The sequence below is a fragment of the Heterodontus francisci genome, chromosome 2 (genome assembly GCF_036365525.1).
Source record: "Heterodontus francisci isolate sHetFra1 chromosome 2, sHetFra1.hap1, whole genome shotgun sequence".
Classification (NCBI taxonomy): Eukaryota; Metazoa; Chordata; class Chondrichthyes; order Heterodontiformes; family Heterodontidae; genus Heterodontus; species Heterodontus francisci.
Window position 1 is genome coordinate 119,502,926 of NC_090372.1, and position 24,553 is coordinate 119,527,478.

Below are 24,553 nucleotides of genomic sequence, written 5' to 3' on the forward strand. Positions count from 1 at the left end.
TGTCGGAGGAGCCTTGGTGAGTTCCTGAAGTGCAGCTTGTAGATGGTACACACTGCCACTGTGCATCGATGGTGGAGGCAGTAAATGTTTAAGGTGGTGGATGGGGTGCCATTCAAGTGGGCTGCTTTGTCCTGGATGATGTCGAGCTTCTTGAGTGTTGTTGGAGCTGCACCCATCCAGGAAAGTGGAGAGTATTCCAGAAATTATTGTGTGGCTCAAAGACTGGTGTGGGAGAAGTGAGTTCCGGTTCATGGGGCACTGGCCCCAGTACTGGGGAAAAGTGGTGACTGTACCGTTGGGACGGTCTATACCTGAATCGTGCTAGGGCCGGTGTTCTAGTGAGCTGTCTGACGAGGGAATGAAGAGGGTTTTAAACTGAATAGTGGTGGATGGGGTGCCAATCAAGCTGGCTGCTTTGTCCTGGATGGTGTCGAGCTTCTTGAGTGTTGGAGCTGCACCCATCCAGGCAAGTGGAGAGTATTCCATCAAACTTCTGGCTTGTGCCTTGTAGGTAGTGGACAGATTTTGGGGAGTCAGGAGTTACTTGCCATAGAATTTCCAGCCTCTGATTTGCAGAACCAAACATGGTGTCCCATGAACACAATGTGGCCTCATGCATTTGCCAAGAAATTGTCTGGAATTCCAAGATGTCTGTAAAGCATGTGGCAGCAGAGGCCACTGGAAGCGCCAATGCCAGAAACCCAAAGCATGGCAAGTCAAGCCGCAGTTGGATACGCAACAAGTGAGGCATCCAAACAGACAGAGGGAACAATCCATAAATGAAAAGCAGAGAATACACGAGATGACCAGCCAGACTAAAGTTTGGAAGGTGAGCATAACCAAGACACTGACACTCAAAGTAAGCAGGCGTTTCATACAGTTAACAGTGTATTGCCAAGGTGGGACCCTCAGCAGCCTTTGCCAGCATTGACCTTATTTGCCCATAAAAGTCTGGTAAACACACACTCTGGACCGAGATCAACATTCTACTGCTCTGCATCCTGAAGAACATATAACCACGGCAATGGCAAAGATGGCTCAACTGATCACGGCCAAGCTTATGACGTACAATGACAGCGATTCCATCCTTGGATCCATTATCTTCAAGTGCAGATATAGCAACTCACTTTGGTCACCCCAAACCTTTTCCGTGGATACCACAGGTCCATCAGTTGCAGGCCAACCAGCATCCAGAGATCTAACATTGGCAGTGACCCACAGTATCCGCACGATAGTGGTGTGGAAAGCAGACCACAAAGACAACTGCAGACAGTCTGTGATCAGCAAGAGCAGGCACTGCAGGAGCTGGGCTACAAGTTCAAATCCAGACAATCCAAGCAGCCAACAAGACTGTGCAGGGATCCAGGTAGAAACTGATCTGGTGATCGAGAAGGAATGCAATGGCCTACATGTGAAGGTGCAATATCTCACAGCCCAGAACAAAGAACTACTCGCTCAGTTAAATGAAGCTGATTGAAAAGTAGCTGAGATGAACAGCAAGTGCAAACAAGATATGATGAACTGAGACCGAGAAGCAGGTAGGAGAGCAGCTGTGGTTGAGCTATAACAGAAAATTGCAGCCCTGGAGACACAGCTGAAAGGCTATCCACGCTACAGTGACCATTCTGTTCTGCAACTGGAGAAGGAGGTAGTGCAGACAAGGTCATGAGAAGCAGAAGTGCCAATTCGGCAGCAAGTCAAAAATTTAGATGACCATTGGCAGTGTCATCCACCTAGAACTATCGACAGATGGGAAGACCCATCACAGAAGAATGCTGTAAGCGAGCTACAGGGTGAACTGACTACAGTGTGCCTTAGAGGAACAGAAATGCAGATGGAACTGAAGGAAGTCAAACATCGGATGTTGGAACTTGAAACACAGAACCAATTGTTGTGTATTATTCTAAGTTCATCCCCGACTTAGTTAATACATTTGCATCATTGTGTCAAGTTCTCAAAGATGAAATAGATTGGAAGTGGTCTGTGGCATGTCAGAAAGCATTTGAAGAAGTGAAGAAAGTACTGACTAGTGATACTGTTTAATAACTATGATCCCAAGAAACAATTGGTTTTAGCATGCAATGCCTTACCACAAGGGTTAGGTGTGGTGTTATCCCTAATAATGGAAGACAATGTGGAGAAGTCTGTAGCATATGCTTCATGTACATTTACAAAGTTAGAGCAAAATTACACACAAGTTGAGAAAGAGGCATTAGCCTTTATATGGTGTTATAAAGTTCCAAAATTAGTTGTACGGTAGAAAGTTCATGCTATGTGATTCACATCGACCTTATCAGTGAATTTAAAGGGTGCATTTCTTTTATTGAAGATACTAACATTCACAGGAATACTGGGAAGATCCTTTGGTTGTTACTCCTTTAGCTGCTTGCAATGAGTGCTTAGAGGTCACAAGATCTGTGCATCATATCCAGTTTGCGTAATGGACAGCCATTTAAGATTTGCCCCTTAAAGCAACACTGTAACATTTAAAGCAATATCACAACATCGCTTTTTTCCCAAATTACAAATGTGTCATGAAATTATTGGGCAATTTACAATACAGCGTATGAGAAAATGTTAACAGTAAACAGTAATGAAGTGACGAGTCTCTGTAGTCTGTTGGGGGTTTGGTAATACGCCCTGACCTGGTCAGAAGTAACCAGCCATGTCGATCAGAGAAAAATTGCATTACAGGCAAGGGAAAATGAAAGATCCCATGCAAACCCAACTTTCCCACCAATAGTCAAGGCCATGAGCCTGTACAGTGAACACAAACCAAACTCACACTGGCCAGATCAGGGCATATCTTAAATGGCATCATGAGTCAATACTTTCTTTACTTCCTCAAATACTTTCTGACACTCCACAGACTACTCTCAATCTATTTCATCTTTGAGAACATGACGGAATGATGCAAATGTACGAGCTAAGTTGGGGATGAACTTGAAACATTCATAAGAATTGTTGTGTATTATTCTAAGTTCTTCTTTGATCCTTGTTTTCAAAATCTCCTTAACCTTTTGCAATGGGTGGATACTTTAACCATCTATTTAGTGACCCATGCATTTTACACTTGACACCGTGAAGCAACACTTGTGCTTTTTAGCTTTGATACCATACTCTTGAAGTCGATCTACGACTTCATTTAACCTTTTACAATTTGCTCTTTATCGGTTTTACTGCTAATTAAAATGCCATCCAAGAAGCAGCACACTCCTTTCGTCCCACTTAGTACCTGATCCATGACACTCCGGAACACTGCAGGAGCAATAGACACCCTAAATGGTAACCTTTCATACTGGTACAACACACTTCTTCTTTTAATAAATGGTAAGTAATTCCTTGCTCTTGGCAGTTAATTCTAATTGCAAATATGCATTTGACAGATCAATCTTACTGAACCCTTTCCAATTTGTTAAACTATAAAACAGTAGGCAGTGGGTAAGTATCATTTTCAATCACCTTATTTACCATTTGTTTATAATCTCCACAAATCCAAATGGACCAGTCTGCTTTTTGAACTATCATAATGGGTGTGACCCATTCACTGCTCTTCAACTTCTTAATTGCCCCTGTTCTTTCTAATCTATCCAGTTCTTTACTTACTGCTTCTAACTGTATATAAGGCACTGACCTAACTTTTCAAAATGTCAGCTGTAAATTGGCCTTTATCTTGACTTCGGCCTTGAGATGCCTAATTTTATCATTTGGTCCTCCTTGCTCAAAAACCACTTTGTACTCTCTCAGCACTTCCTCAATGTCACACATACTCTTACTTTTACTGATCCCTATTGTAAATAACTGCCCAGTTTAACCATATTTTCTTAAGCCAATTCCTTCCCATCAGGAAGACTTTGTTCCCTCCTACTACTACCAATGGAAAGTACTAGGATGCATTATAATATTTCACCCTAAAACTAACTTCATCTAACACTGTAATACAGTTATTGGAATAACTAGTCAGTTTCACACCAGTTTTGCTGAAGGGAATGTGACTTAGAGACTTCTTGTACTTTTCTTCCAAGGTAGCAGACATTGCTGCAGCTGTATCAATGATGAAAATAAGTTGTGAATTTCTGACTTTCATTTTTACTGTGGGCACTGGAATTATATCTTCTGCCCTTTCACTCTCTCATCTACCATGTGCTGTTTTCTTGCTCTCTTACTGAGTACAACTTTTGACCTTCCTGCTCGATAACATCAACTTCTGTTTCTATATCTATCATCTGTGCATTTGAGAACTTCCACACTCCTGAACTAGCTTTAGGTCTACCACAACTTTGACTTGGTGCACTGCTGTGACTTGGAGCATTACTGTTTCCTCTACTCCTGGATGCCATCTGGCTATGACCGACTTTCCCACAGGCACAGCACTTTGACTGGAAATGGGGGCATTTAGATGGTTGGTGGATACCATGGCAACATGAGCATCTAATTTTTTGACTGAGTCTGTGAGCTTGGTTGTCATGGTCTGGTTCTTGCTGAAATCCAGCGGACGCCCCTGCTGGCTCAGGAAAAGAGCTTCCTTGCAATTTGTGACCATCTCTTCCTGCTATTTCCATGGCTGTGGCCTCATTTCAGGCCTTCTTCCATGTCAGCTTATTGCCTTTACTCAACAGCTTGGCCTAGATTTTACTGTTCTTTAGACCTCCAACGAATATGTCTCTAAGGTTGACTTCTAGGTTCGCACCATACCCACAGTAACAAGAGAGTTTCTTTAATTTGAGAATATTGTCTGCCATAGTCTCACTTGGAAACTGCTTCCTTTCATAGAATGCAACTCTCATTGCAATTTCATTCTTAGTCGTGCCACAATATGAGTCCAGAATCTCATTAATTTCAGAATAGTCCATAGTACTGGGGTGTCGTGGGTTAGACACCACCTCAAAAGCATCTGGCCCCATTGTGGTGAGAAAAACATTTACTCTATCCTCATTTCCTATTTTATTTGCATTCAGCCAAATGTGTCACCTGTGTTCATAATTACACCAGTCCTCTGTGTTCGGGTTGAATTCCCGCATTGTACTAAAATATGTCTCCAGTGCCATTTTGTTTCAATTACGTACCATACTGACTCACTGAGTTGTACCTAAACATGATGTGCACACCAAGCAATCTTTCACATCACCCCAAACCTCCTCAAAATCAACTTTGGGAGTTCCAAAAAGTGTCACAATATTCTTCAGACTGTAATCTCTCAAATGAAATGTAAAAAAAAGAATTCAATCCCATCCTCGTCGTCATCTTTCTGTTGTGTATTTCACTGAGCAAGACTAACATGGACTAACAGCAAGCAGCCATGATTGAATTAACTTTATTTACACCTCCCCAACAGAGAGGGCAGCAGAGAGTGCAGTATAATAAAATGTTCAGCTATTACAATATACTACAGAATATAGTCGTTATTTCACTGAGTTAGGAATCCAAAAGCCCGGACTAGTTAATCTGGAGAAATGAATTCAAATCCCATCATATCACTTTGTGAATTTGAATTCAGTGAATTAAATAAATCTGGAATAAAAAGCTAACATTAGTAATGGTGACCATGAAGCTAACAGATTTTGATATAAATTGAACTGGTCCATTAATGCCTTTTAGAAAGTGAAAACTGCCATCCTTACCTGATCTGGCCTATATGTGATTCGAGACCCACACCATATGGTTGACTTTTAGCTGTCATCTGAAATACCTTGGCAAGTCTTTCAGTTGTATCAATACTGTCATCGACAGATGCATTTGCGACAGGTAGACAAAGGCAAGTGGGTTTCTCTCACCACCTTCTGAAGGCCCAGTTTAAGAAATAAAGGTATAATAAGAATAAAACTGGACTGACTACCCAGCATCAACTTAGGCATTGGATTCGGAGAGGACAAGGGCTCTCCCTGCCAAGTCGACCCCTCCAAAGTCCTTCTCACTAACATCTGAGGACTTGTGTCATAATTGGGAGAGCTCTCCCACAGGCTAGTCAAGCAACAGCCTGACATAGTTATACTCGCTGAATCATACCTTTCAGTCAATGTCCCAGACTCCTCCATCAGCATCCCAGGTCTGTCCTGTCCAAATTGTCAGGACAGACCAACCAGAAGTGGTGACAGTCATATATAGTCAGTAGAGAGTGGCTGTGACAGTCCTTGACATTGACTCAGAATCTCATAAAAACCTCAGCATCAGATCAAGCGTGGACAAGAAAACCTCCTGCTGATTACCGCCCTCCCTCAGCTGATGAATCAGTGCTCCTCCATGTTGAACTCCATTTGGAAGAAGCACTGAGGGTAGCAAGCGCACAGAATGTATTCTGGGTGGGAGCCTTAAATGTCCTTCACCAAGAGTGGCTCAGTAGCACCACTACTGACTGAGCTGGCTGAATCCTGCAGAAGGTGGTGAAAGAAACCTACTTGACTTTGTCCTCAATAATTGACCTCTCAGAAATTCATCTGTCAATTAAAATACTGATAGGATATCCATCGTTCATCGTATTGTCTGGCACTGCCACTGTGCTAAACGGGATAGATTCAGAACAGATTTAGCAGCTCATAACTGAGCATCCATGGGTCTTAAGCAGCAGAATTGTTATCAACCACAATCGGTAACCTCGAGGCCCATAATATCCCTTACATTACCATTACCATCAAACCCTACACCCTACTGAGCCAGCAGCACTTGAGATGGTTTGGCCATGTGAGCCGCATGGAAGATGGCAGGATCTCCAAGGACGCATTGTACAGTGAGCTCGTCACTGGTATCAGACCCACTGGCCATCCATGTCTCCGCTTTAAAGACTTCTGCAAACGCGACATGAAGTCCTGTGACATTGACATTGACCACAACTCATGGGACACAGTTGCCAGTGATCGCCAGAGTTGGCGGACAGTCATAAAGGTGGGGCTAAAGAGTGGTGAGTCAAAGAAACTTAGCAGTTGGCAGGTAAAAAGATAAGCGCAAGGAGAGAGCCAACTGTGTAACAGCCCCGACAACCAATTTTATCTGCAGCAAAGAACAAAGAACAGTACAGCACAGGAACAGGCCATTCAGCCCTCCAAGCCTGCGCTGATCTTGATGCCTGCCTAAACTAATACCTTCTGCACATCCGGGGCCCATATCCCTCTATTCCCGTCCTATTCATGTATTTGTCAAGATGTCTCTTAAACGTCGCTATCGTATCTGCTTCCACCACCTCCCCTGGCAGCAAGTTCCAGGCACTCACCACCCTCTATGTAAAAAAAAACTTGCCTCGCACATCCCCTCTAAACTTTGCCCCTCGCACCTTAAACCTATGTCCCCTAGTAACTGACTCTTCCACCCTGGGAAAAAGCTTCTGACTATCCACTCTGTCCATGCCGCTCATAACTTTGTAAACCTCTATCAGGTCGCCCCTCCACCTCCGTCGTTCCAGTGAAAACAATCCGAGTTTTTCCAACCTCTCCTCATAGCTTATGCCCTCCAGACCAGGCAACATCCTGGTAAACCTCCTCTGTACCCTCTCCAAAGCCTCCAAAGTAGTGTGGCGACCAGAATTGCACGCAATATTCTAAGTGTGGCCTAACTAAGGTTCTGTACAGCTGCAACATGATTTGCCAATTTTTATACTCTATGCCCCGACTGATGAAGGCAAGCATGCCGTATGCCTTCTTGACTACCTTATCCAGCTGCGTTGCCACTTTCAGTGACCTGTGGACCTGTACGCCCAGATCTCTCTGCCTGTCAATACTCCTAAGGGTTCTGCCATTTACTGTATACCTCCCACCTGCATTAGACCATCCAAAATGCATTACCTCACATTTGTCCGGATTAAACTCCATCTGCCATTTCTCCGCCCAAGTCTCCAACCGATCTGTATCCTCTGACAATCCTCATCATTATCCGCAACTCCATCAACCTTTGTGTCGTCTGCAAACTTACTAATCAGACCAGCTACATTTTCCTCCAAATCATTTATATATACTACAAACAGCAAAGGTCCCAGCACTGATCCCTGCGGAACACCACTAGTCACATCCCTCCATTCAGAAAAACACCCATCCACTGATACCCTCTGTCTTCTGTGACTGAGCCAGTTCTGTATCCATCTTGCCAGCTCACCTCTGATCCCGAATGACTTCACCTTTTGCACCAGTCTGCCATGCGGGACCTATCAAGAGATACCTACTTACCAATAACCCACTTACCGGTGCTCCGTTTGGGTTCTGCCAGGACCAATCAACTCTAGACCTTATTACAGTGCATACTGGAAGCTATATATATTAATACACAGGGCCTTGTTCTTTGCAGACAGAAAGAATATGTACAAACATTGTGCCGGTTTCAGCTGAACAAAATAAGTGACAGTTTCAATCCTTGGTCAAGGCATTGCCCTTAATAAGAGTCAAGCTGCCTGGTTTAAATTTCAAACAAAGCTTGGCAGTTAACTGTCAGTCACCGTAAACTGGTGCATTCTCCATGGCAACGCCTGTACCAATCAGCACTGTCTTCTCATTCAGTATAAGTTGTTGTTTTCCCTTACATTGGTTATTCTTGCCGTTTGTCCTGATGAGTGCAAGACGAAAAGCTTCGACAACATGTCTCTATTTTCAGCAATACTCAAGTTCTGTACGATTAAACAACTATTAGCATATAATTGGACATATCAGTAACTGGGTAAAACATTCAAATATATGTTGTGACCCGTGGAGAAGTGGAACTAGAGAAAGACAGTGCATTCAGCCTCGGTCTTAACATATAATTGGGGGCTTGATGCGGGATAACCCCAAGCCAATGAGATGTGATTGTAAGCGGGGTAATAATATTGAAAAGAAAAATGCCAGGTATCTTGTACATTAGAGTAAAGCTTACACTACCAGAATGGCTATTTTTGATGCAAGTGTGTTTGTGCAGCAGTCTGTAATAGATTATAAGTCTTTAAAGGCATTGTCCACTGATGAGCTGTCAAGTGTGGTGAAGTACTTGAAGTTAGACATTAGGCCGAAAGCTCGGCAGGCTGAAATTCAGAGACTAGTGGCCAGACAGCTGGACATTGAAGTGAAAGAGTCAGAGGGATGAATAGAATCAGAAGAAGACAAGGTAACACTGGCACAGATTCAGTTGGACAGGAAGAAGTTAGAGCTAGAATTACAGGTGAGGGAAAAAGAAAATTAAAGGATATTTCGAAGAGTTAAAACAGAGGAGCAGGAGAGAGAAAGGGCAAGTGAAAGATAGGAAAAGAAGAAAGGGAATACCAGATTTGAAGGCTGGAACTAGAAAAAAAAAATGCCCTTGACCCCATGAAAATTCCTCAAAATTCCAACCCAGGACCCAATGGAAAACTATTTAAAATTGTGCAGGGCCTCCTGAAGTTTGAAGAAAGAACATAGAGGCAGTTTTAATTTCTTTTGAAAAGATAGATAAACAGATGAGGTTGCTGAAAGAAAGTTGGATACTGCTCATGCAAAGCAGGTGGATTGGCAGAGCTCTTGAACTTTATGCCATATTTTCTGAGGAGCCTTCTGCAGATTATGCAGAAAAGGCTTTTCTCGCTGCTTATGAGTTAGTCCCTGAAGCTTACAGGCAGAAATTTCGAAATGTCCAGAAACAGCCTGGGCAGACTTGTATCGCATTTGAGAGGGTAAAGCAAACTAATTTTGAGCATTGGATGTGGCCATGTATGAGGCCCTTCGGGAAATAATTCTAGAAGAATTAAAAAAATTCACTCCCTCTGTTAGTAAGACCCCATATAGAAAAGACAGTGCACTACTCCAGCCTTGATTTTGAACTGCATTCAAGAGAACTTTTTTAGCCAGCACATAACCAGTCCAACGAGAGGGGCACAATTTTAGATTTAATCTTTGGTAATGAAGCTGGGCAAGTGGATGAATTAGCAGTGGGTGACCATTTTGGAAATAATGCCCACAATACAGTTAGTTTTAATATAATAACATAAAAGGACAAAGATAAAACAGGAGTAAAAGTTCTAAACTGGAGAAAGACAAACTTTACGAAACTGAGAGGTAATTTGGCGAAAGTGGACTGGATACAGCTACTTGAAGGAAAATCAGTGGCAAACCAGTGGGAGGCATTCAAAAGCGAGATACAACAGGCACAGTGTAGGCATGTCCCCACAAAGATAAAGGGTGGTATGGCCAAATCTAGAGCCTCCTGTTTATCTAGAAGCTTACTCAGTAGGTTAAAGCAGAAAAGGAAATCTTATAATGATCACAAACTTTATACTTTAGAAAGCCGAGAGGAGTATAGAAAATGCAGGGGTGAAGTAAAAAAGGCAATTAGCAAAGCAAAGAGAGGACATGAAAAATTATTGGCAGATAAACATCTTTGGGTTTTCCTTAATTTTATCAGTACGTTAAGAGCAAGAGAATAACTAAGGAAAGGGTAGGGCCTATCAGAGATGTACAAGGGAACTTATGCATGGATGCAGAATATGTGGGCAGGGTTCTTAATCAGTTTATTGTCTCTGTCTTCACAAAGGAGAGGGATGATGCAGACATTGTAGTTCAAGAGGAGGAATGTGAAATATTAGATATGATGAGCATAAAGAGAGGAAGTACTAGAGGGTCTGACATCCTTGAAAGTGAATAAATTGCCAGGGCCGGATGGATTGCATCCCAGGTTGTTAAAGGAAGCCAGGGAGGAAATAGCCAATGCGCTGAGGATCATCTTTAAATCCTCCCTGGAAATGGGTGAGGTGCTGGAGGATTGGAGGTCTGTGAACATTATACCATTGTTTAAAAAGGGTGCAAGGGATAGGCCAAATAATTATAGGCCAGTCAGTCTGACCTCAGTGGTGGGTAAATTATTAGATCAATTCTGAGGGACAGGATAAACTGCCACTTAGAAAGGCATGGATTAATAAGGGATAGTCAGCATGGATTTGTTAAGGGAAGGTCATGTCTTACTAACTTGATTGAGTTTTTTGAGGAAGTAACAAGGAGGATTGATGAGGGTAGTGCAGTGGATGTGATCTATGTGGATTTTAGTAAGGCATTTGACAAGGTCCCCCATGGCAGACTGGTCAGTAAAATGAAAGCCCATGGGATACAGGGGAATGTATGGATCCAAAATTGGCTCAGTGACAGGAAACAAAGGGTAGTAGTCGACAGATGTTTTTGTGAATGGAAATCGGTTTCCAGTGGTGGTCCACAGAGCTCAGTGTTGGGTCCCTTACTGTTTCTGGTATATATTAATGATTTGGACTTAAACGTGAGAGGCATGATTCTGAAATTTGCTGATGACACAAAAATTGGCCATGTAGTTAATAGTGAAGAGGAGAGCCGTAGACTCCAGAATTATATCAATGGTTTGGTTGAGTGGATGGAAAAGTGGCAAATGGAATTCAATCCAGAGAAGTGTGAGGTAATGCATTTGGGGAGGGCAAACAAAGCGAGGGAATACACAATAAACGGGAGGATATTGAGAGGGACAGAAGAAGTGAGAGACCTTAGAGTGCATGTCCACAGGTCCCTGAAGGCGGTAGGACAGGTAGATAGACGGGTGAATAAGGCATATGGAGTCCTTTCCTTTATTGGCCGAGGTATAGAATACAAAAGCAGGGATGTGATGCTGGAACTGTATAAAACACTGGTTAGGCCACAGCTGGTACTATGTACCATTCTAGTCACCACATTACAGAAAGGACATAATTGTTCTGGAGAAAGTTCAGAGGAGATTTACAAGAATGTTGCCAGGACTTGAAAGTTGCAGCTATGAGGAAAGATTGGAGCAGCTAGGGTTGTTTTCCCTGGAACTGAGGAGGCTGAGGAGTGACTTAATTGAGGTGTATAAAATTATGAGGGCCTAGATAGAGTAGACAGGAAGGATCTACTTCCCCTAGAGGAGAGGTCAATTACCAGGGGGCATCGATTTAAGGTGATTGGCAGAAGGATTAGAGGGGACATGAGGAAAAACCTTTTCACCCAGAGGTAGGTGGGTGTCTGGAATTCACTGCCAGGAACTGTGGTGGAGGCAGAAAACCTTAACTCATTTAAAAGATACCCAGACATGCACCTGAAGTGCTGCAACCTGCAAGGCTGTGGACCAGGTGCTGAAAAGTGGGATTAGATTGGGCGGCTAGTTTTTTCAGTCAGTGCAGACACAATGGGCTGAATGGCCTCCTTCTGTGCCTTAATTTTTCTATGGTTCTAACACACTTAGAAGGACAAAGACAGAAGATGTATGGGAACACCACCACCTGCAAGTTCCCCTCCAAGCCACATACCAACCTGATTTCGAACAACATCACGCTTCCTTCACTGTCACTGGGACAAAAACCTGGAACTCCCATCCTAGCAGCACTGTGGCTGCGCATAGACCAGATAGACTCCAGCAGTTCAAGAAGGCAGCTCATCACCACCTTCTCAAGGGCAATTAGGGAAGGGCAATAAAAGCTGCTAATGACACCCATATTTTATGAATGAATAATAAAAAAGGGAGATCTGACCATGAGGGATGTAAGCATACCTGAGTATTTTTAATTGAAGGTGTTTTACAGTCAGGAGTCAGTATAGGTCAGTGACAATTTGACAGGTGGGTGGAACTTTGACAGGTGGATGGCAAGGTTGCATGCAAAAGCAAAAGTGCAGCTAGGTGTTCTTCTTAAATTGCTGAAGTGTGCTCCTAAGTGGTACTCACCCTGCACTGTCGGCTGCAGACCTTTTGTACCTCACAGCTTTCAATGACTTTGGCGTCGTTCTCTGGCTGGCTGAGGCCTGGAGGGCCTCAACATATTGAGGACCTCCTGCACAGGTGCAAGAGCTGCCTCTGCCATCATGGCTTCATGAGGTGGTGATGTCACTGACAGAGGAGCTAAGGAGCCACGGTCCATGCCAGGAGCGCCATGAGAGAAGCCCCAGATGCATCAGGCAGTTGCGACTCTGCCCTTTCAGGGCACAATTCCCCTTTCTGCTCACCTGACAGTGAGTCCAGATTCCTCACCTCCCTCTTGCCCAGCCATTGCTCCATAAAGCTCACGGAGGTGGCGATAGCATATCGGTCTGCAAGCATCTCCAGCATCTGCTGAGTGATTGTGGCTCTCCAAAAGGGTCACCACGCTCTCTCCATTGAGGAAGCCAAGCGCGCACACACCAGAGACATGGTGGCACTCATGGCCTGGATGGACTCCTCCATTGTTCGTGTTTGGGTACGCATAGCCTCTGGAAGCTCTGCCAGATGTTCACACATCTCAGACTGCAGGTCCAGCATCTGCTGCTTTGTTAATGACTTCAGAGCATGTCACCTTCCTGAAGCTCAACAACACCCTGACCTCCCACAGTCCTCCAAATGTGAATGTCTTGGCTGTCACAGCCTCCGTCAGCTGCTTGGGCGCTTCTGTGGTGCGCTCGCCAAGTTGTGATTATAAACAGATACCCACCATGTGAGAGTATTTGCTCTGGGTGAGGGAGAATGATGCATCCTCTGAGGTTCCCTCCTCCTCTTCCTCAGAAGTGGACAGCTGTCCCCCATTCACACAGCTGGTTGCTCTTGTCTTTGAACTGCGTGGGAGAAAAGAGTGATTAGACGGTTATGCGCATTCCATCACATCCTTCAGAGCACACCTAGGGCTGGATATTGTGCTGGAGCGGGGCTCCCGGCGCCAAGCCAAAAAGGCGGGGGAAAGCCTCCTTGAGACTTTTCGTGCATCCCCTCGCGGAGCAATCTTCCAGTCTTTTTCAATCAAAGCTTCCCACACCAGGATCTCTGTCCCTTTTTTAAAAACCAGGATCCTGCCTCCATGAGCTGCCAGCCAATCAGAGGGCCAGCAACTCAGCAGTATCAGCAGCACCATTGAGAGCAGTGGACACTGCCAGTACTGCAGAAGCCTCAGACTCAGGCCCAGCAACTGGAACCCCGGATCAGAGGTAGGTGAGGCGGGTTGCCAGTGCCAGTCCAGAAGGCCCCGGCGAGGGGGGCTGGGGGGTTGGATGTGCAGATCCTGTAGGAGGAGGATCTCAGGGGTAAATTGGTTCCCGGCGGGGATCCTCTTTTGGGCCACAAATTGCCCGTCAAGGAGGGACCCCGCCCCCCTCCCCCACCCAAGCACACAGGTAAGATTCCAGTGGGGGCAGGAAGAGGTCCTAATTGGCCACTAATCAGCCACTTGAGGGCATCGGTTGGCCTGTGGGTGGGAAGGCTGTTAGCCTATCCTGCCCCCGGGAAGATTGCTTGACGATGGGCTCTTCATCACCTCCTCCCCCGCCACCTATCACAATACTCCATGCCCCCCTGCCTCCGACCTCGACTTGGGGGCCACAGAAAATCCCAGCCATAATCTAGAGCTCCATGTGACCAGTGGTGGACACACGAGCACTATGCCAGAAGCTCTCTTGTGCCCACCCATTAAGGCCGTCACCCTCTCAGGGCCTCACTCCCATCTCACCATCAGCTATGGACCTGCCTACATGTAGGCCAATGAGTTCTAGAGCCTCATCCTCCAACAGGATAATATCCTGACCTGGACAATATCTAGGCTTGGGCTGATAAGTGGCAAGTAACATTCACACCACACTTGACAGGCAATGACTATCTCCAACAAGAGAGAATATAACCATCCCCCTTGACATTCAATGACATTACGGTCACTATCAACATCCTAGGGGTTACCATTGACCAGAAACTGAACTGGAGTAGCCATATAAATACTGTGGATAGAAGAGAAGGTCAGAAGCTAGGAATCCTGCGGCGAGTAACTCACCTCCTGACTCCCCAAAGCCTGTCCACCATCTACAAGGCACAAGTCAGGAGTGTGATGGAATACTCTCCACTTGCCTGGATGGGTGCAGCTCCAACAACATTCAAGAAGCTCGACACCATCCAGGACAAAGCAGCCCACTTGATTGGCACCCCATTGACAAACATTCACACCCTCCACCACCACCGCACAATGGCAGCAGTGTGTACCATCTCCAAGATGCACTGCAGCAACACACCAAGGCTCCTTCGACAGTACCTTCCAACCCGCGACCTCTACCAACTAGAAGGACAAGGGCAGCAAATGCATGGGAACACCACCACCTGCAAGTTCCCCTCCAAGCCACACACCATCCTGACTTGGAACTATATCGCCGTTCCTTCACTGTCGTTGGGTCAAAATCCTGGAACTCCCTCCTTAACAGCACTGTGGGTGTACCTACCTCACATGGACTGCAGCAGTTCAAGAAGGCAGCTCACCACCACCTTCTCAAGGGAAATTAGGGTTGGGCAATAAATGCTGGCCTAGCTGGTGATGCCCACATCCCATGAAATAATTTTTTTTTTTTCAAGTGTTAGGATGGCCAGGAAAGGAACGCCACTGCCCATCTTGGCCCTTTTGCTTCGCTGTCTTTTCCTGAAAGCACATAAATGTCTATTGATAGTCACCCAACAAAGACATGCAAAATGCCCATGCTGGTGGCAGCCTGATTGTCGATGATGGTGCTACAGGAACACTCCTGCATATGACCACTCAGTAGTGGCAGTACAGGAGTCAACTTTGATGGACTGGGGCCCTTCACAGGGAAGCTGATATCTGCTGCTTGACCAGTGCCAATGACTGTGTGGGCATGCCCTTTCTACCAATTTCACATTCACACCTAGTCACATGAAAGGCTATGAGGTGGTGCACTCACTTTGGCAGATAGCATGAGGTCATTTAACCCTCTTGTAGTACTAAAGCCATGTTTGAGGGATGACCCATGGGCTGCTGACTCCTCTACGATCTCCATCCAGGTTTGCTTGGTCTCGCGAGCTGATCTCTTCCCCCCCCCGCCCCATCCTGGTGGAAGACGACCTCCCTCCTTGCCCAAGCTGCCTGGAGGAGAACCTGAAGGGAGGCATCAGTAAATCACGGGGCCACCCTAGATCATCCTTCAGCCATTCCTCGTGTTGCTTTGTTCAGCATGTTAGTATGTGCTGCCTGTGTGAATGGACCAATTTGACTGGCAGCCCTTTTAATATGGCACATCCATCAATGTGATCTCATGCCGCCTGTGCTGCCTGAGTAGATGGCCCCTCCACCAGAGATTTGCAGACTTTAGGCTGCCTGCCCCCCGCCCGTGTGGCAACAGTTCCCACTTCTGGTCCCAGTGGCGGGGCCTCAGGCCTTTCCGGAAAATTCAACCAGGGGAGTCAGGAGGTAAGCCATTTGCTGCAGAATACTCAGCCTCTGAAATTCTCTATTAGCCACAGGGAAGAAACATGACTAGAGAGATTCAAACATGTAGTTTTGAAAAAGATGGGCATAGATTTGAGAGTTGACAATATGTTCAAGGACTTTGAAGAGGAAAGGGCTGTTGGAGATAGGGTGGTAGTTTCCAAGGCCAGAGGGGTTAACAATGTTTTTTGTTTGGAGGAGCTAATGGTGGTGGTTTTGTAAGGGAGAGGAATAGTCCTGAGGACAATGTCAGTCAGCACGGGGGCTAGGAAGGGATATTGGATGGTCGTCAGTTTAGTGGTTTGGAGTCAAGGATTTAGGAGATGGATCTAATGGACAAGATGAGCTTGGAGAGGGCATGAGGGGAGATAAGAGCAAAACTAAAGAAAAATGTTCAGGGTTCAAGGCTAGGGCAGGTGGAAAACTACAACAGGAAATGGATGGCTTGGCTCTGCTTATAGCTCTCGAGCTTAAAACTAGGAGGATACAAAAGCGAAGCAGTTCTCAGTAAGCCATGAGATACCACAAGGGATCGCAATGTCTATAGAAAGCTACCTGCCAAGCAGTGCAAGAGTCAAAGATTTCTTTGCTAGCATTAACAGATGAATAAAAGTTTAGTAACTACATCTTCCAAAATGCTTCACAGAAAAAATTCTTTTCATGCCTTTCATGACCTCAAGTTGTCCCAAAGCGCTTTACAGCCAATAAATAATTTCTGAAGAGTAATCGTTGTCATAATGTTGGAAATATTACAGCCAATATGCACACAGCAAGCTCCCACAAACAGCAGTGATATAATAACTAGATAATCTATTTCAGTAATGTTAGTTAAGTGATACATTTTGGCCAGAACACTGGGGAAAACGCTACTGCTCTTCTTTGAATATTGCCATGGGATCATTTATGTCCACCTGAGAGGACAGAAGGGGATTTGGCTTTATGACTCATTTGAAAAACAGAATTAGTTTAATTATTGTTATGGCCAGGTGAGGAGGGGGTCCCTTTCGTCCCTTCTCTGGTTTGACCGCAGCAGGGTTTATCCTTTTTCAACACAGTGATTGAATTTCCCACCTCAAAGAACAAAGAACAGTACAGCACAGGAACAGGCCATTCAGCCCTCCAAGCCTGCGCCGATCTTGATGCCTGCCTAAACTAAAAGCTTCTGCATTTCCGGGGACCGTATCCCTCTATTCCCATCCTATTCATGTATTTGTCAAGATGCCTCTTAAACGTTGCTTCCACCACCTCCCCCGGCAGCAAGTTCCAGGCACTCACCACCCTCTGTGTAAAGAACTTGCCTCGCACATCCCCTCTAAACTTTGCCCCTCTCACCTTAAACCTATGTCCCCTAGTATCTGACTCTTCCACCCTGGGAAAAAGCTTCTGACTATCCACTCTGTTCATGCCGCTCATAACTTTGTAAACCTCTATCATGTCGCCCTTCCACCTCCGTTGTTCCAGTGAAAACAATCCGAGTTTATCCAACCTCTCCTCATAGCTAATGCCCTCCAGACCAGGCAACATCCTGGTAAACCTCTTCTGTACCCTTTCCAAAGCCTCCACGTCCTTCTGGTAGTGTGGCGACCAGAATTGCACGCAATATTCTAAGTGTGGCGTAACTAAAGTTCTGTACAGCTGCAGCATGACTTGCCAATTTTTATACTCTTTGCCCCGACTGATGAAGGCAAGCATGCAGTATGCCTTCTTGACGACCTTATCCACCTGCGTTGCCACTTTCAGTGACCTGTGGACCTGTACGCCCAGATCTCTCTGCCTGTCAATACTCCTCAGGGTTCTGCCATTTACTGTATACTTCCCACCTGCATTAGACCTTCCAAAATGCATTACCTCACATTTGTCCGGATTAAACTCCATCTGCCATTTCTCCGCCCAAGTCTCCAACCGATCTGTATCCTCTGACAATCCTCAACACTATCCGCAACTCCACCAACCTTTGTGTCGTCCGCAAACTTACTAATCAGACCAGCTACATTTTCCTCCAAATCATTTATATATACTACAAAGAGCAAAGGTCCCAGCACTGATCCCTACGGAACACCACTAGTCACATGCCTCCATTCAGAAAAGCACCCTTCCACTGCTACCCTCTGTCTTCTATGACCGAGCCAGTTCTGTATCCATCTTGCCAGCTCACCTCTGATCCCGTGTGACTTCACCTTTTGCACCAGTCTGCCATGAGGGACCTTGTCAAAGGCTTTACTGAAGTCCATATAGATAACATCCACTGCCCTTCCTTCATCAATCATCTTCGTCACTTCCTCAAAAAACTCAATCAAATTAGTGAGACATGACCTCCCCTTCACAAAACCATGCTACCTCTCGCTAATAAGTTCGTTTGTTTCCAAATGGGAGTAAATCCTGTCCCGAAGAATCCTCTCTAATAATTTCCCTACCACTAACGTAAGGCTCCCCGGCCTATAATTTCCTGGATTATCCTTGCTACCCTTAAACAAAGGAACAACATTGGCTATTCTCCAGTCCTCTGGGACCTCACCTGTAGCCAATGAGGATGCAAAGATTTCTGTCAAGGCCCCAGCAATTTCTTCCCTTGCCTCCCTCAGTATTCTGGGGTAGATCCCATCAGGCCCTGGGGATTTATCTACCTTAATGCTTTGCAAGACACACAACACCTCCTCCTTTTTGATAATGAGATGACTGAGACTATCCACACTCCCTTCCCTAGGCTCATCATCCACCAAGTCCTTCTCTTTGGTAAATACTGATGCAAAGTACTCATTTAGTACCTCGCCCATTTCCTCTGGCTCCACACGTAGATTCCCTTCTCTGTCCTTGAGTGGGCCAACCCTTTCCCTAGTTACCCTCTTGCTCTTTATATACATATAAAAAGCCTTGGGATTTTCCTTAATCCTGTTTGCCAATGACTTTTCATGACCCCTTTTAGCCCTCCTGACTCCTTGCTTAAGTTCCTTCCTACTGTCTTTATATTCCTCAAGGGATTCGTCTGTTCCTAGCCTTCCAGCCTTTACGAATGCTTCCTTTTTCTTTTTGACTAGGCTGACAATATCCCGCGTTATCCAAGGTTCCCGAAACTTGCCAAACTTATCCTTCTTCCTCGCAGGAACATGCTGGTCCTGGATTCTAATCAACTGACGTTTGAAAGACTTCCACATGTCAGATGTTGATTTACCCTCAAACAGCCGCCCCCAATCTAAATTCTTCAGTTCCTGCCTAATATTGTTATAATTTGCCTTCCCCCAATTTAGCACCTTCACCCGAGGACTACTCTTATCCTTATCCACAAGTGCCTTAAAACTTACGGAATTATGGTCACTGTTCCCGAAATGCTCCCCTGCTGAAACTTCGACCACCTGGCCGGGCTCATTCCCCAATACCAGGTCCGGTACAGCCCCATCCCTAGTTGGACTATCTACATATTGTTTCAAGAAGCCCTCCTGGATGCTCCTTACAAATTCTGCCCCATCCAAGCCCCTAGCACTAAGTGAGTCCCAGTCAATATAGGGGAAGTTAAAATCACCCACCACTACAACCCTGTTACCTTTACATCTTTCCAAAATCTGTCTACATATCTGCTCCTCTACCTCCCGCTGGCTGTTGGGAGGCCTGTAGTAAACCCCCAACATTGTGACTGCATCCTTCCTATTCCTGAGCTCCACCCATATTGCCTCGCTGCACGACCACTCCGAGGTGTCCTCCCGCAGTACAGCTGTGATATTCTCCTTAACCAGTAATGCAACACCCCCACCCTTTTACATCCCCCTCTATCCGGCCTGAAGCTTCTAAATCCTGGAACATTTAGCTGCCAATCCTGTCCTTCCCTCAACCAAGTCTCTGTAATAGCAACAACATCATAGTTCCAAGTACTAATCCAAGCTCTAAGTTCATCTGCCTTACCTGTTATACTTCTCGCATTGAAACAAATACACTTCAGACCACCAGTCCCGCTGTGCTCTGCAACATCTCCCTGCCTGCTCTTCCTCTCAGTCTTACTGGCCTTATTTACTAGTTCCCCCTCATTTATTTCACTTGCTGTCCTACTGCTCTGGTTCCCACCCCCCCCGCCACACTAGTTTAAACCCTCCCGAGTGACGAAGGCAAACCTCGCAGCCAGGATATTTGTGCCCCTCCAGTTTAGATGCAACCCGTCCTTCTTGTGCAGGTCCCATCTGTCCCTGAAGAAATCCCAATGGTCCAGATATCTGAAACCCTCCCTTCTACACCAGCTGTTCAGCCACGTGTTTAGCTGCACTATTCTCCTGTTTCTAGCCTCACTGGCACATGGCACAGGGAGTAATCCCGAGATTACAACCCTGGAGGTCCTGTCTTTTAGCACCTCAGTGAGTGCTTGCTCCTGTTCCTCTAATGTAATTGCAAAAGAACCAAATCAGACAGGTTTTCTTGAGTTTAAACAAGAAAGATGTAAGTTTATTGCTCATAGCACTCTAACCCAGTTAAAATATTAAAAATATGTTACACGTTCACATGAGAGTCACACAGACACACACACACACAGACACACACACACACACACACACACACACACACACACAAATGGATAACAGAGGGAAAACAGATTTGGTGGTTGGAGTGAAGTCCGGAATAAATGGAATTTAAATACAGTTTTGAGTCTAAAGTCCTCAGCTGAAATTGTATTCATGAAGTCCTCAGTGGGCCAAGCGCACGCTGGTGGGCTTGCTTTTCTCAGGGCTCCTGAAGCGGTTTGATCCTTGGTTGCTGGCTGTTTCAGTCATGTAGGCTTGAGGGGGTTTCCAGTTGCAGCCAGATCTTCTCTTGATATTTACTGGGGGGAGAGAGATAGAGAGAGATCTGCTTCATTGATGGCTTCTCAGTTACTCTGACTCTGCTGTCTGGGTGATGAAGCTTACAGTTTCTCCAGAGTGGCACAGGCAGTCACATGATTCTATCAAGCCCCTTTGTTCTTTTTAATGGGGTTTTTCTAGAATCTTCTATAAGATTCAAGGTGCTACACCTCAAGATGTCCAGTCACACTTGGAGGGGGTTGGCTCTTTTTAAGTTAATGGGTGTGGATGGCCCTGATGACCTTGTTGATGAGGCCATTCCAGGCAATTTAATTACTGAGCCACTGAGAGTACCCCCATTGTTCTGGCTAGTTTGATTTGAGACTTCTCACCTCCAGTTTGATCTTTTGGTGCTTCAAATGTAAATTGCAGCGGCCATCTTGGCTGCCAGTTTTTTAAAAAATTATTTGTAAAGTTTTCCTGTAAAAGTCTAAAGTAAGGTTCCAACCACTGAAATTAATATTTCCCATTTGACATGTAAGGTTTTCTTGACACCTCCATACCACGCGGAATGAAATGCAATGATGGGAGCATTTCATTAAAGGAGTGGAAAAGAAAAAAAAGATTAAAACACACATTAATTTTTCATTCATTCTTTATTTCATTCATGAACCTGGGAATTGTTGCAGCTGGTATTTTTTTTTTCTCTGCAGCAGCAGGCTGATTTAATGGCTCTTTTTTCTTGGAGTTTGTTTGGGATGGTTATGTGCTGTCAAATGGGTTTAAAGTTTCTTTAGTATCAATTTGTAATAACCTGGGGATGGGGATCTCAATGAACATCTGGATGTTGGGGAAACACAATTTATTGAAAGTACAAATTAACTATCACACTTACATTATCTTGATCTTTGTTTATATTATCAGCATATTTTTTTAATTGCTGTTAAGATTTTTAGTTAAAAAATTAGTCAGAACAGACTCGAGCTTATTTCTGCCAATTTACTGTTAGCAGAAAGCTTTAAAAGATGTATTGTTATTTTGCAATAAATCATATACTTGTAAAGTTCCTGTTCTTCTGAAACTCTGCTATTACAACTTGAACTGCATTCATTTTGCAATCCATTCTAGTTATACAAGACATTAGTTCAGCCGCATTTGGAGTACTTCAGCCAGATCTGAGCACCTTGCTATAGGAAGCATATCAGAGCCATGAAAAGGACACAGGAAAGTTTCACTAGGATAATGCCAAAGTTAAGAGGTTACAGTTTAAAAATTGGGTGTTTTTTCATGGAAACAGAGACGATTAAGGAGGATCTAAATAAATATTTACAACATTTTCAATGGTTTTGAGAATGGGAATACAGCAAGATTATTTTTACCAATTGGAAAATTAGTAACAAAGGGCAATGTGGTTGATTCTTAACTACCCTCTGAAATGGTGTAGCAAGCCACTCATTTGCATCAAAACCGCTACAGAAAATAAAAGCAATGTGGGTGTACCTACACCACATGGAGTGCACTAGTTCAAGAAGGCAGTTCACCACCAGCTTCTCAAGGGCAATTGGGGATAGGCAATAAATGCTGGCCTTACCAGTGACACTCGCATCCCAAGAACAAATTAAATAAATTCAGAATTATCACTTGGACAACAAAGTTGGGAGTTAGAAGAAAGCTTGTCACGCAGAAGGTTATTAGGTGGTAAGGTAGAGGAAAACCTGAAATCATTAGAAAATCAAAAAAAAAATTATGCAGTGGCTTACTGCCACATCCCAACTCTTACCAGCACTGCCATGACTTTTCTTGCCACCACTGAAGCAGAGAAGGCAGCCAGCCACCCCTTGACAGCTCCAATCCATGCAAATAACAGTGGGAGATGGAGCCGGCAACAGTTCCAAGACTCTATCAAGAGAGGGATGTCAGTAGTCCCTGGGGCAGCACCAAAAGGCCTCATATTCTGTTCGGTGGAGGGAGGTGGTCAAGTCATGGAGCACCTCTTCCTCTATAATGGTTCCAAACACTGACCTAAAAGGTTCCAGTTCAAGACCTTTAGTCAGTGAGGGTGCCATCTAAGGGGTTTACACTCCAGCTCTTGTCACGATTGCGAGTTGCTATTTGTCATGCTGGGCCCCCACCTGCTAAGAACATTAATTTTGTCATGAACATTGATTTTAAACTGTTAATGGAGTGAAGAAAGGACTTGTTAAACAGATCAGCCATGGCTGGAAAAGACATTTGCATATTAACTGATGGTGATTGGAAGGACAAAGAGCCATTCCCCGACACATTCAACCCACAAAGGACCTTGATCACCAGGTATTGTGTGTAAGAGGAGCATTCCAGAGACTGCTAAGGTGATACAATCCAAGACGTGGTCAGACCAGTTAGTCACATGACTAACATGCTTGGCAACCTGGGTTTTCTGAATTGTACAAACCGCTTGAACTCAAAGTGTTTGCTCTTGGACTGAGAAGATTTCTCCTGTCTGCTCCCATCTCTTTCTCACAAGCCTCTGAATCCACAGAAGACACATGAACCTCAAGAGAGAAAAGTCTCCTACAGTGAACAAGGTTTAAGAAAAATACTGGATCCCAATGAAAAGCAAGATCTACCTACAATCAAGGACTCTACAGTGAGCTCGAAGAACCATAACAAAAACTCTTCAGATATTGCCTCAAACTTTTCGACTTTATTTTTCATTTTTCTGTATCTATTTGCATGTGTGTATCGCGTATGCATGCTAGCATGGGTGTGTCATGTATCCGTAGGCATTAACCAAATTAGAGTTTGTTTAATAAATTTCAACTTTTCTTCTTTAAACCTAAGAGAGCCTGTTTGTGCTGGTTTCTTTGCCTTATAATTGGAAAGCGGTGAACAAGGATTCACCAAGGGGGAGCTGAAAACACAGTGTGTTTAAAATTAAACCCTGTTATTGTAAGACCAGGTGAAGGCTGAAAGGGAACCCTAGACCTCTTTCTCACCTGGCCATAACACTACTAAAAGAGATTGAAGGTGCAAGTTAACTTGGTACACTGCTGGAAACATAGATTAATATTAGTTAGAAGTATTTCTGTAAGAATTCTATGGAAGAAGAGATTTAAGGTATAAGTTTATTTGGTAGACTGCCATAGGCACAGATTACTATCTCAACATGATATTCTCATGGAAAATTTATTGCCCAAATTAACCTGTGATAAGGTTACGGGTCGGGAAGCATCTAAAACAACAAGCATCTCGGGGTTGTTATATATTTCTCCATGGCAGGAGAGGGCCATAAAATGGACTAGTTTCTGAATTCTCATTAATTCAAGGTTGAAGGCATCAGCTTCTTGATAATCATCAACACAAAGGATGAAGAGACTTGAAAAGATAAGGGCATGAAGTAATGCAACTGAGGTAAAGGACAAAGGTACAAGGGGAGGAAGGGACAGCCAGATCAGGACTATGGCTAAACCACTATATTTTGGACTCTGAGGAAATTAACGATCCAAATACCAAGCAGAAGACTCATTACTTGGTTCAAACAACAAAAAAAGAACAGGAATAGGGTGAAGAGTGTAACCTGGGTGGAAGAAAACAAGGCCTAGAAATTCTTGTATGGAACTCTCATTTTTCAGGCAAGTAACAGCCCCTGAAGGGTCCAATATGGCGTGCTCATTCCATGCTGGAAGTGTGCTGCACTCTG

General features: G+C 44.6%; 1 protein-coding gene across 1 annotated transcript in view; it reads left to right on the plus strand.

Annotated features, from left to right (window-relative positions):
- The window catches only part of calcr (calcitonin receptor), a 346,460-nt gene that overhangs the window by 203,787 nt on the left and 118,120 nt on the right, over window positions 1-24,553 (plus strand). The window lies entirely within an intron of this gene.